The following is a 14,378-nucleotide window of genomic DNA, read 5'->3' on the forward strand; positions in this document are numbered from 1 at the left end:
TAGGTCGAATGGTCAAAAGGGTGCCCCGATAAAACCGGGGTTTGTGTTCCCATACTGGCAGAGCCCACAATCGGTCAGCCTTAAGCTCATGTCTTGACAAGACAAGCCTCCGGCAAACCGTTCAAGAATAGCAGATGGCAAACATGGTGTCCTAGGCGCACCAATGCAAATGCAATGCAAAGAAACACATAAGTGTAGTCAAAACCAGATATCATGAGTTCGAGTCAAGTTCTCTAAACCCCAGTGGAGTCGCCAGAAACTGTATACGTCCCCCGAACGCCCCCGGGAGGAACGAGTCCCGTTCGGTTCATTTGGGGTTCACTACAGTTCGGACTCTCAATTTGTCACGGTTCTAAATCTGAACCAAAGAGTCCAAATCCGGCAAATCGTTTTGAGAAAATAGATTTTGAAAGAAGTGCCAAACATGGACTGCTTTGCCAGATACAGAGTCGCCACCTAAATATTTTATTTTGGGGAAATTTAGGAAACCCTGACTCTCGTTTGCCTAAGGCCACGTGTCCGTCATCACCAAAGTTGCCTCGGCTCGGGAACTTGGGTACGATTGGGGAAGTTCACTTCGTGAGCACCCACACTCGCCCGATCAAAGATCGGCCTCTACTAACCATGATATCCATTTTTGAAAACATTATGCGTTCTTATTCCGGTTATTAGCCTAGATTTACTATGTGATGCGCACAGCATACAAGTATAGACTGGATCACCTGAATTAGAACAAAACATTTCATGTTTGTTTGTTTGAAAATGGTTTGATGGTGCTACTCGCAAGTAGGCTAAGACGTGGATTTGCCACCCTCGGGTGGGCTTAGAAAACATGATTTTGCCACTATCTAGTGGGCTTAAAACACACATTTGATGAATTGTTCCAATTCAAATAACCCAACCTTCACCCACAGGCATTCAGGCAGTTATATCGCATAAGCATATAGCCTCATGGTAAGCATGCTATTCATGGCAGTCACTCACATGCATGCAAGGATGCTAAAGCATAAAACTTACCGAGTACTCCAAGCCAAAAAGAAGCTAGTTAGAAATCCATGCATGATCCTAATTATACGGAAATGCCTAATGCAACACATGCAAAAATGCAACTATAGCAGGCTCGGCTATTCTAGACATGGCATATGAAATGCTACAGCTAACATGTATTCAACTTGAAATTGAAAATACAATGCAGTTAGTATGATGCGCCGAGCGCGGTGCATGCAAAACAGATGAATGAATGCAAACATGCTATCATACTGTATGCTAATTGAAATATGCCCTAATCTAACCATCATAAGCTGGTAAATAAAAGGGAGAAAGACGTGGGGTTGGAAGACATACATCACACACACGCACACTTACTACAATATTGCCCTCACGCGGAGGGTCTGAATAAAATAATATACAGTCTAAATATGTACAAAAATCCTAATTCATTACCAAATTAACTAAGAAAACAATAAACTAGCATGCAAGCCAGGGACTGCCTTGACTCTTCTTTGGATGATGAGCAATGCTTGTTCGAGTTGCCTTGTGCCGAAATCCATTGTGATGCCCCAATTAGCCTCTGTTTGAAATTGTTCTTGGGATGCGTGCCAAGCTCCGGAAGGCTGCTGACTCTTGATTTGCTGTAACAGAGAGCAAGAAAGGGGCATGGCAAAGTATTTTCACATATGTATGCATGACTACCCTTCAGGAGTGTAGTCCTCGATCCTCGTGCCACCAATCACACATCTCGATGCACGATGGCCGAGGAGTCGAATTGCAAAACTCAATATGAAATGAATGCACATGAAAACACGACAAGACCTAAACTCCGTCATGGATAATCCAGAGTGTCCGTGACAGGGAATTGAGACACGTTCCGTCACTCGAAGTGCGAAACGTCCCTCGTTTCCCGTGCTCGGGCTAACTCCTATCCCAAGCACGATGCAATATGCATGATATGCATGAAATGCAACTAAGATACAACCTAACATACACAATTCTATGAAATGGCATACACGATGCACGAGATAACATGGCATACACAATGCGCTAACATACAACCTAGCATACACAATGCTATGAAATTAAATGGCATACACAATGCACAATGGATTTACACCAACATGAGTGGACCTCAGCCACACTCACATCAGTAGCCGTGGTATGAAAATGAGACACTCGAAATGCGTGCACACATGCACGCAAACCGAAGACTGACCCTAAGGCACCAAATGCCACTCTAACAAGACATGGCAAGGCATGGAATATGGCATACTAGCATTCAAATTTCAGTAGCAAAATATGATGCAAAACAGCCCCAGAACATGGAAACATGGAACCCAATACATGGAATGAGACCCGAAACATGAAATTAGGTACATGGAATGACCTATGGCTATGCAAAGCATGCATTATTTGAACATGAAGTGTGAAGACAGAATCAAGATAGTCCCAAAACAAGCATATTTACAGTTTTAAGCAAGGCCAAACAATGGACACAAATAGGACTAAGCTAGCATGCAAAAAATGGCCCCGTAAGAGAGGTAATGAAGCAAGTAGCAGCTTCTTGCCCTAAATGGCCAAGAGCCCTTCAACAAAGTTGAAGAGGGGCTCAAAATGAAGCACTTTACAGTTTTCAACAAGCCACGGATCTAAACACAAATAGGCCTAAAACATTGTGCAAGAAATGGGCCAAAAGGGAGACAAAGAAACAAGTGATGGTTGCTGGCCTCAAACAGAGGAGGGCCCTTCAACAAAGTTGAAGAGGGGCCCAAAAAATGGTGTTTTACAGTTAGTGACCAAACCCAAAACAGTGCACATGCAAGCTTAAAATACTATGGAAAATAAGGCCTAAAAAGAGGTTTAAACCCAAAGAGCAAAAAGGGAACTTCAAACATCAAAGGTCCCTTGATCAAACATGAAGAGGGAGTCAAAATGAGGCTATTTACAGTTCGGACCAGAGCCCAAAAAATACAAGCACAATGGGCTAACAAAACATGCAAAAATAAGGCCAAAAGAGGGATAAAGAGGCAAGTGACAAAAGGAAGCCTTAAACAGTGAAGATCCCTTCAACAATGTTGAAGAAGGGCTCAAAATAAGCCACTTTGCAGTTTATAAACAAGCTTAAAATAGTTCAAAAAAAGGCCTAAAATACTATGCAAGAAAGAGGCATACAAGAAAGGTAAAGAAGCAAGTGTAAAAAGGAAGCCTCAAACAGGGAGAGGCCCTTAAACAAATATGAAAAGGAGCTCAAAATAATTCTATTTTCAGTTAGGGTCGGAGCCCAAATATGCAAGCAAGAGGAGCTAATATATTGAGCAAAAATAGGGCCAAAGAGAGAGATAGAAGACTTACCCTTGAAGACCAATGCTTCAACAACTCTTGGACCAAGTTTGGGAGCCCTTGACCTCTGGAAATGGCCTTGAAGCTGCTGGAATGGAGTGAGGAGGAGTGGTGCTATGGGTTGGTTTAGAAATGGTGTAAGGGGATTAGGGTTTGAAGGGTGTGGGAGGGAGGGAGAGTTGTGTATAAGGCTCAAGACCAATTTTTCTAACCCCTTGAAATGCAGCTGGAGCTGCTGGTTTTGTAGACAAAGGAGTGAAGGAAAGGGGGGAAAAATGGGAGGGGAAAACAATTCAAATTTCCCCCTAAAAGGTTGACCCTCGGGCATAGGGCCTAGGGGAAAACAAATTGCATATCTAGAACACACTTGAGGAGAGGGTCATGGCCGGCCATCTCAAAAGGGCAAAAAAGGTCATCCAACTAGGTAAGTGGCCAACCTGCTACATTTTCTGGCCGGCATGCTACTTTTCTGGACAAAAAATGGGTCTGCCGGAAAGAAAGGTGGCCGGTCAGTGGTAGGGAGGTCCAATGGTGGCCGTTCAAGTATCCAAGTTTAAGCCCCGGAAGTTATCTTTCCAATGGCGCAAACCTTACACTAAAATTCCTCCTGTGGAAAAACTTATGCCCTTTTTGGTGAAGCCGCGCAGATTTCGGTCCAACCGGAGTGATGCCCTACTTCAATCAACTATATCTCCCCCGTACGAAACTGGATTTAGGAGATTCTTGAGTGCAAAATGAAGTCCAGAAGTCTTATTTCCAATGGTGGTGGCCTCATAGCTTGATTCCAGGTATGCAAATGAATAGGCCTGATTCGGCGAGGGCTGTTCAACTCTTTCTTAACGGTTCATGCCCATTTTCTCCCCCAACTGGATTTCTTCCCTCTTCTCCTCTTTTCTTCAACTCCAAACCCCTAAGTAAGGTGTTTTGAAACATTTTTCAAAGATTTCATCTCTCTTTCATTCATTTCCACTTTGTCCTTGCTCGGTTTACCGAAAAGCGCAACATTTGACAAAATGCGAGCCTCGAAACATCGTAAAAACTTTATTTCAAAAACGTTTTTGAAAGAGAGGGTTTCAAGGTTTAAAATCTTTTGACCAAGATTGTTTTGGTCCAAAAAGGGGTATGAAGTTGAGCTTTGACTCTCTCATTGCCGAAGAAATTGAACCTTTCCCGACATCTTTCAAAACCATCAGTCGCGTCCAAGTCTTAAAGGCGGTCAAAAATGGGGTGTCTACAGTTGCCCCTCTTTGACAGAACTCGAAAGTCAAGAAGTGACGGGAGTGAATGTCAAAGCCTAGAGACGACCCATTTTTGACAAGGCCGAAGACTTTGGAAAAATAAACAAAGTACAGACAAATAAATGGTTGCGCCCGCAGGCTGCCTACGTACCCCTTTGCAAGGAATCAAACCAGTGTAGTTTAGGGGCAGGATGCAAAATGATATGTAGAAATATTTTGAAGATTGGACTTATACGCTACGCGAAGCCGGTTTGATAATTGGACTTATACGCTACGCGAAGCCGGACATCACTCATGATCATGCAAAGAGAGCTATAATGAAGCAACTATGCGAAATAAATGCAACATTTTAAGCGAATGGTTGGCAAGCCAGTAAACTCGAGCCAAACTACACCTCGTGCAGAAAGGATGTAAGAAAATTATGGAATTCTCACTGCGAATACAGTGTGCATGTGTGATAGATACACAGAGCGAACATGTGATTGATACACAAAAAGGTGAGCACAAAGTGTGATAGATGCACTAAGTGAACAAGTATGACAGATACATAAAGCGAGAGTGTGCGATTGATACACAAAAAGGTGAGCACAAAGTGTGATAGATGCACTAAGTGAACAAGTATGATAGATACACAAAGCGGGAGTCTGTGATTGATACATAGAGCGAACGCGTGTGATTGATACACTAAAAGTGAACACAAAGTGTGATAGATGCACTATGTGAACAGAGTGTGATTGATACACTAAAAGCGAACACAAAGTGTGATAGATGCACTATGTGAATAGAGTGTGATTGATACACTAAAAGTGAACACAAAGTGTGATAGATACACTTAGTGAACAAGTATGATGGATATACTAAAAGGGAACACAAAGTGTGATAGATGCACTTAGTGAACAAGTATGATGGATATACTAAAAGCGAACACAAAGTGTGATAGATGCACTATGTGAACAGAGTGTGATTGACACACTAAAAGTGAACACAAAGTGTGATAGATGCACTTAGTGAACAAGTATGATGGATATACCAAAAGCGAACACAAAGTGTGATAGATGCACTATGTGAACAGAGTGTGATTGATACACTAAAAGCGAACACAAAGTGTGATAGATGCACTATGTGAACAGAGTGTGATTGATACACTAAAAGTGAACACTTAGTGTGATAGATGCACTTAGTGAACAAGTATGATGGATATACTAAAAGTGAACACAAAGTGTGATAGATGCACTATGTGAACATAGTGTGATTGATACACTAAAAGTGAACACAGAGTGTGATAGATGCACTTAGTGAACAAGTATGATGGATATACTAAAAGCGAACACAAAGTGTGATAAATGCACTATGTGAACAGAGTGTGATTGATACACTAAAAGCGAACACAAAGTGTGATAGATGCACTATGTGAACAGAGTGTGATTGATACACTAAAAGCGAACACAAAGTGTGATAGATGCACTATGTGAACAGAGTGTGATTGATACACTAAAAGTGAAAAGAGTGATTAATACACTAGATGAATGAAGTGTGATTGATACACTAGATGAATGAAGTGTGATTGATACAATAAATAAATGAAGTGTGATTGATACACTAAACAAATGATCTTAAAACGGAACATCTTTGAATGAACCATACATACAATATTGTGCGTGATTGAGGAAGAAACGTGATAGGTACAATGCATTACAATGCATGATGCTTAAGGAAAGCAATAAATGGACAAAGCGGCGCTTTAGAAAGCACCCCATGAGGTGAGTGGCGATAAACCGCTCTACTCTAACGGGGATCTCCCATCGTGCCCTTCGAACACTTACCTTCAACTTACAGTACAAAGGCTCTGAAATGCTAACAAGGGTCCTTCACGTAGAACACTTGGGATGCCACTTTTCTTCCTGACCACATTCACAACTTTCCCTATTCTCCAACGGGGTGACAGACTAGGTTGGTTCAGTATCCAGAATTGAGGTGCATACATGCTATCTCAACCTATGGGGCTTCCATACAGATTTCAAGCCGGGGATACACCCCTGGGTATTTAAACCAGATTTTAGTCCCAGAAATCCCGAACCTTTATGTTCTAGGCATCAGCCATTCGAACTCTAGTTTCCACCGTCGCAACTGGTCTCTTAGGAACTCATTGCAAACACGGCCAAGATGTCCCTGGCACGAAACGGTCCTCAAGGAGAGCACTTCTGATTGCCTATTCTGGCTTGAAGCAGACTTGATCTTGAGCTTGAGGTAAAGGTACATTCATACTTCGGAGCATTGGCAAGACCTGAAGAGGTACACACGGAATGTAGTCCTGGAACTTACTGAAGTTGAAACAAACTCAGATACCCGACATTTTTCTCTTTTGCTTTTGCTTTGCAGTCCGGAACCATATATAGCTTCAGATAGGTCCTAGTTCTACTGTTCTCACATGACCTGGGTTGAATCCTGCGATTTTATGAAAGAACAAATTTTGTTTTGTACAAATGTGGAGAACGGCACGGCAATCGGAGCACAAAACGATTTTATTTTTGAAATTGAGAGATGAGTTTTCGACCAAGTATTGAGCCTACGACTGAACACAGCAAAACGACTCAACAAGGAAATAAAAGGCACACAACCTAGACACATCGAGTAACACTCGAAACGACTCAAAACAAGAATCGAGATAAAACAAAAAGACACGACACTCAGACGTGCACAGGGAGCTTGTTTCACCGGGTAGTGTTTCTCACCCTTTCTCATTTGTGGTTCTCACATCACTCAGCCCTCAAGCTCTGTTTTTCTGAAAAAGCCCTCTTCTCACTTTTCCTCTCATCGCACATCTCTCTATTCTTTAATCTCTCATTTTTCATCCCTCCCCTAGGTGGTTGATGGATAAACATCAAATTGTGGGCTCGTGCCCCTAGCATTCTGCTAGATTCTCTTTCTTCCGCTCACAGCTAGTGAATTCCTCCCATGGAAAGGTTGCGCTACAACTAGGTGTGTAGCAAATCTGCAGCTAACATCAGTTGATGATGCTTTGCTGGGTAGTTTGGACAAGATAAGATCTGTCCAGATGATGGAGTGGAATATCTTGCCCCATTCTAGTTCGTGCTTCACACTTTGCTTGATACCTCGTTGCTTGGAGGATGTGAGAGCTTTCTGCCCTTTGTTGTGCCCTTTTCTGGCGAATACGATGCCCTTTCCAACAAGAAGAGTGCCCTTTCTGGCAAGTATTTTGACAAAGGGGAAAAAACAGAACACCTGACTCAACTGTGCCCCTAGTTCATCATTTTGAAATTTTTTTGTTTTTTTCTTTCTACTAAAATAGTTTTGACCAACATGAGATTAGATTAACGCGCTTGTTAGATTTTCTGATTTAAAAAGCATGCAAGTTAGGCTATGAGCACTGAGAGTTTTTCTTTTTTGGGTCCAAGAAATGGTCCAGTTTTGAAAAATGGAGTACTTTTCGAGAAGATTAGTCAACCTCAGTAAAAATTCTCAAAAACTATTTTTGCAAACGACCACTGCTCAACGAGCACGGAACCTACTCTTGAGATGCACAACCTCGGACCCATAGCAATGGAAAATTGCCCCTTGTCTGAAGGACACCGCATGGCAACGGAAAGTTGCCCCTTGTTTGAAATGACACTGCGGCGTTTTGAATGGCAATGGAAAGTTGCCCCTTGTTTGGATAGCACCGCAGCGCATTGTAGTCAGTCCTCAGAGCGACGAACACAACGAGACTCTCAGATATAGAGAAGACAAAGATGACCAAAACCATCGCATGGACACAATCGAATTTGAAGTGTTTTACAGCTAGACTTCAGAATGAAGTTGCCTACGTATCCCAAAGATGGGAATCAAGCCTCACGTAGTTCGGGGTTAAGGTACACTCGGGTATTTAACCTCTCCTTTTGCGCTCTAACTTTCGCCAGGGCCGCCCTTTGCGGGTTTTCAACCTTGCGAGCTATGTTTTTCTTCTTTTCAATTTTTGTCTTCTTTTCTTTTCTTTTCTTTTCTTTTTTTTGTTCTTTTCTTTGCATCTTTCTTTTTTGTTCTTTTTCTTCTTTTCTTGCTTTAACTTTTGCCTGGGCCAACCTTCCGGGTTTTCGGTCCAGCGAGCCTCTCATGGGTAAAAGTATAGCTAGTCCATGCCAAATGGTTTTAGGGTTTTGCAGCCATCCGTATCCAGGAGAGTTGCCGTTGCATTGATTTACTAAAGGATCCATCTTCGGCTCTTCGAGCATATCGGACATTTTTGCCCCCAGTTCGAGGGGTGCTTTTGTTCTAGCTTCGCAAGCCTCTTCTGATGAAATCTGATCTTCTTGATCTGGCTTTCTCGCCTCTTGTTCGAGGGCTGCTTTGAATCTGGCCACACAGGCCTTACATGTCGGTTGATAGTTGAACGTTCTGAATGGGTCCAAGGTTCGAAAACGAATGGATTGAATCTTGAGGCTGAGAGCGATCCTAGGCTGCACAATCACAAGAGCGATTCCACACAAGTCTTCACAGGACTGCGCAAAACATTTTGTCTTTGAAAGTTTTTAAGAAAGCGACAAATCGCTCGCGCCGAAGATAGCGTGGAACCAATCTGGATCAAAGCTAGGGTCCTTCTCAGTACTCAGACTAACAGGCATGATTTTATTCACTAAGGGCTTAGCACGCCTCTCTTTCTCTCAGTTTGATCAAAGTTTTGCAAATCCCGAGGAATTCCTCCCTCTTTGTTTTCATCGCAACGTTCAAAAAGTTTTGAAAAACTCAGGTTATTACAATGACTTCAAGGCACAGAAAAGGCAGAGTTCTTAGTCAAATACTGCCATCTCATTCAGAACTTCTGGCATAACTGGCACAAGGCAGAAGCAAATACGAGAGCGTGAAAATCACTGCTGTTTCATTCAAAATCTGTCGGCACAACTAGTTCCCTGGCAGAAACAGACTCAAAACAAAACGAAAAGATAAACACAAAACAAAATGATGACGCCCGAGGTAACACCCCCCGGAATCACCCGACTCCTATACAACAGGACTGACTCGATACAACAATGACAGACCCAAAACAAAAAGAGACTGACTCAAAACAAAAAGACAAACTCAAAATAAAACAACAAGACTGACCCAATACCCAAGTCAGAAAGCACAAAAGCTAGCATTGGCAAGTGCTCAAAACAGTGCATGCCATACACAATATCTTAAATAAACTGAACGCCGCCCGCAGGTGGTTCATCCCTCGATCACATCACATTATCCCCCACAGGTTCACTGGTCGAGTGCCGATAAACTTTGCTGGACTGGCGCGGGGATGACCCTGTTGTCAAACAGATCTTGTACATCATGGCGCAGACGAAAGCAACTGTCAGTGTCAGGACCGGTTTGTTGATGGTACGCACAGTACCTAGTATGGTCATGCTTTGGTGGGAGAAGATCAGGTAAAGGCCGTTGTTCCAATGGTTTCTGATGTCCTTTCCGGATTAAGGCCTCTAGAGCCTTTGACAAACGCATATAAAGTGGGGTGAAAACCCTCTTGACTCGGGGTGGATATTTGGCCATTTGTGAGCTACTTCCGGACGCACCGGTGAATGGGGTAGCTTTTTTTGATGTGGTGGTGGTGACCATGCCCACTTCAGAAGATCTTGCAGCTGCATCACCGCTGGTGGTCGCATTCGAACTGCGGGTAAACGCCCTCCTGGGCTGCTCTTTCTCCTGGTCAATGAGGCCCTGCTTCATAGCATCCTCGATCTGTACTCCCATCTCATGCAAATCTGAAAAGGTAGGGAAGGGGAGCACGATCATTTTCTACATTAGTCTGGGCTGGAGGTTGCGCACAACCATCTGTATTTGATCTTTATCCGTTGGCCTAATGATCATCATTGAGGCTTTGGCCCTCCAACGGGCCACGAATTCTGAGAAGCTCTCCTTAGGCTCCTGTCTCGTCGTCTCAAGATCACGAGTCGTAATCACAATTTGGGTATTGTATGAATATTGTGCGACGATGGCCTCGGCCATCTCCTCCAAGCTTTGTTTCACTGAATCCCCCAATTTGGCGTACCAGATGGCCGCAATACCCGACAGGGTCCTGCCAAAAAGGGAAAGCTTCTGTAATCTTATCAAGCCCATCGGGCGCAGAACATCTGAAAACAAACTCAGGTGGACCATGGGATCTCATGACCCGTCAAAACGGTCGATGTGAGGCATCTTGAACCTGTCCGGCAGAGTCACAGCTGCGTCGGTGTACCCGTCCTTAATGTCCGGGATGGACTTTACCCCCTGGGATTTCTTGAACAACTTTTCAAGCTTGCTCAACTTCAACGTTGTATGGTCTACCTCGAACTCAAAGGGAGAGTCCGATGGGTTAATTGGTGCTTTAGACAGCTGGGGTAAGATTGGGGGCGGAGACGGCCCTGTCGGAATGTCCGTACCTTCTTGGACATTTGGCGTCTCCCCAGGTATTGGATCTACTGGTGGGGAGGAGCTTGATGCGAAGCAGATGCTCCGTTTTGCTATTGCAATCTGGTGATTAGCTCTGCCTGTTGGGCCATGACAGCAGCCTACTGTTTGGCGAATTCAGCTTGGCGGACAGCATCTTGCTGCATGAGTTTCATACTTTCTTGCATCTGGCGTATCATTGCCTCCATCACTAATGTGTTCTGCTGATCCATCTAACTGACCGGTATCTATCCCTGCAGTAGAAACTGAGACCTCAGCCTGACAGTTCACTGGTGGGGTGGATAAGGGCCACTGATCTGGTAACTGCTGAACTGGTGATTTGTGCCTGACTGGCCCTTTTACCCTGCCTCTGGCAAAGGAACACTGATTGCCTTTGAACTGAATCTCTAACCTGACAAAGTCTATCAGCACAAGTTCGATGAACCTCGGGAGATATCGGAGCCTTCTGAAGCTATGGTTCCCAAACTACCTAGCAAAAGAGAAAACATGCAGCATCTCAGCCTAACTTCACCAAGACAGATACGAGCATAGTAGGATGACTGTGCCCTCTACTGAATTCTGCCCCCAAAATTCTGCCTCAAATCTGATACCCTCGGGTAAAACTGATTCTTCAGATTCTGATGCCCGCAGACCTGATACCTAGACTTGCAAACTGATACATGCAACCCCTGTAGAGACACACTCTGACAGCACATAACAGATAATTAAGAGCCAAAACACCCCTCTGTTGGGGTAGGGTTTTCCCTGTCCTATTTTGTCAGGAGCTTGGGTTTCACTACGCACGCAGCGGTTTCAAACAACCTATAAATGAGTAAACAACCTGTCCTAGTTTGGAATGGTCACTAGGTCGAATGGTCAAAAGGGTGCCCCGGTAAAACCGGGGTTTGTGTTCCCATACTGGCAGAGCCCACAATCGGTCAGCCTTATGGTCATGTCTTAACAAGACAAGCCTCCGGCAAACCGTTCAAGAATAGCAGATGGCAAACACGGTGTCCTAGGCGCACCAATGCAAATGCAATGCAAAGAAACACATAAGTGTAGTCAAAACCAGATATCATGAGTTCGAGTCAAGTTCTCTAAATCCCCAGTGGAGTCGCCAGAAACTGTATACGTCCCCCGAACGCCCCCGGGAGGAACGAGTCCCGTTCTGTTCATTTGGGGTTCACTACAGTTCGGACTCTCAAATTGTCACGATTCTGAATCTGAACCAAAGAGTCCAAATCTGGCAAATCGTTTTGAGAAAACAGATTTTGAAAGACGTGCCAAACATGGACTGCTTTGCCAGATACAGAGTCGCCACCTAAATATTTTATTTTGGGGAAATTTAGGAAACCCTGACTCGTTTGCCTAAGGCCACGTGTCCGTCATCACCAAAGTTGCCTCGGCTCGGGAACTTGGGTACGATTGGGGAAGGTCACTTCGTGAGCACCCCCGCTCGCCCGATCAAAGATCGTCCTCTACTAACCATGATATCCATTTTTGAAAACATTATGCGTTCTTATTCCGGTTATTAGCCTAGATTTACTATGTGATGCGCACAGCATATAAGTATAGACTGGATCGCCTGAATTAGAACAAAACATTTCATGTTTGTTTGTTTGAAAATGGTTTGATGGTGCTACTCGCAAGTAGGCTAAGACGTGGATTTGCCACCCTCGGGTGGGCTTAGAAAACATGATTTTGCCACTATCTAGTGGGCTTAAAACACACATTTGATGAATTGTTCCAATTCAAATAACCCAACCTTCACCCACAGGCATTCAGGCAGTTATATCGCATAAGCATATAGCCTCATGGTAAGCATGCTATTCATGGCAGTCACTCACACGCATGCAAGGATGCTAAAGCATAAAACTTACCGAGTACTCCAAGCCAAAACAGAAGCTAGTTAGAAATCCATGCATGATCCTAATTATACGGAAAAGCCTAATGCAACACATGCAAAAATGCAACTATAGCAGGCTCGGCTATTCTAGACATGGCATATGAAATGCTACAGCTAACATGTATTCAACTTGAAATTGAAAATACAATGCAGTTAGTATGATGCGCCGAGCCCGGTGCATGCAAAACAGATAAATGAATGCAAACAAGTTATCATACTGTATGCTAATTGAAATATGCCCTAATCTAACCATCATAAGCTGGTAAATAAAAGGGAGAAAGACGTGGGGTTGGAAGACATACATCACACACACGCACACTTATTATAATATTGCCCTCACGCGGAGGGTCCGAATAAAATAATATACAGTCCCAAATAATACAATCCGAATAAATAATACAGTCCAAATATGTACAAAAATCCTAATTAATTACCAAATTAACTAAGAAAACAATAAACTGGCATGCAAGCCAGGGACTGCCTTGACTCTTCTTCAGATGATGAATAATGCGTGTTCGGGTTGCCTTGCGCGGAAATCCATTGCGATGCCCCAATTAGCCTCTGTTTACAATTGTTCTTGGGATGAGTGCCAAGCTCCGGAAGGCTGCTGACTCTTGATTTGCTGTAACAGAGAGCAAGAAAGGGGCATGGCAAAGTATTTTCACATATGTATGCATGACTACCCTTCAGGGAGTGTAGTCCTCGATCCTCGTGCCACCAATCACGCATCTCGATGCACGATGGCCGAGGAGTTGAATTGCACGACTCAATATGAAATGAATGCACATCAAAACACGACAAGACCTAAACTCCATCATGGATTATCCAGAGTGTCGGTGATAGGGAATTGAGACACGTTCCGTCACTCGAAGTACGAAACGTCCCTCGTTTCCCGTGCTCGGGCAAACTCCTATCCCAAGCACGATGCAATATGCATGATATGCATTAAATGCAACTAAGATACAACCTAACATACACAATGTTATGAAATGGCATACACGATGCATGAGATAACATGGCATACACAATGCGATAACATACAACCTAGCATACACAATGCTATGAAATGAAATGGCATACACAATGCACAATGGATTTACACCAACATGAGTGGACCTCAGCCACACTCACATCAGTAGCCATGGTATGAAAATGAGACACTCGAAATGCGTGCACACATGCACGCAAACCGAGGACCGACCCTAAGGCACCAACTGCCACTCTAACAAGACATGGCAAGGCATGGAACATGGCATACTGGCATTCAAATTTCAGTAGCAAAATATGATGCAAAACAGCCCCAGAACATGGAAACATGGAACCCAATACATGGAATGAGACCCGAAACATGAAATTAGGTACATGGAATGACCTATGGCAATGCAAAGCATGCATTATTTGAACATGAAGTGTGAAGACAGAATCAAGATAGTCCCAAAACAAGCATATTTACAGTTTTAAGCAAGGCCAAACAATGGACACAAATAGGACTAAGC

This window comes from Camellia sinensis, chromosome 4 (genome assembly GCF_055761805.1).
Source record: "Camellia sinensis isolate YWXY chromosome 4, ASM5576180v1, whole genome shotgun sequence".
NCBI classification, from domain to species: Eukaryota; Viridiplantae; Streptophyta; class Magnoliopsida; order Ericales; family Theaceae; genus Camellia; species Camellia sinensis.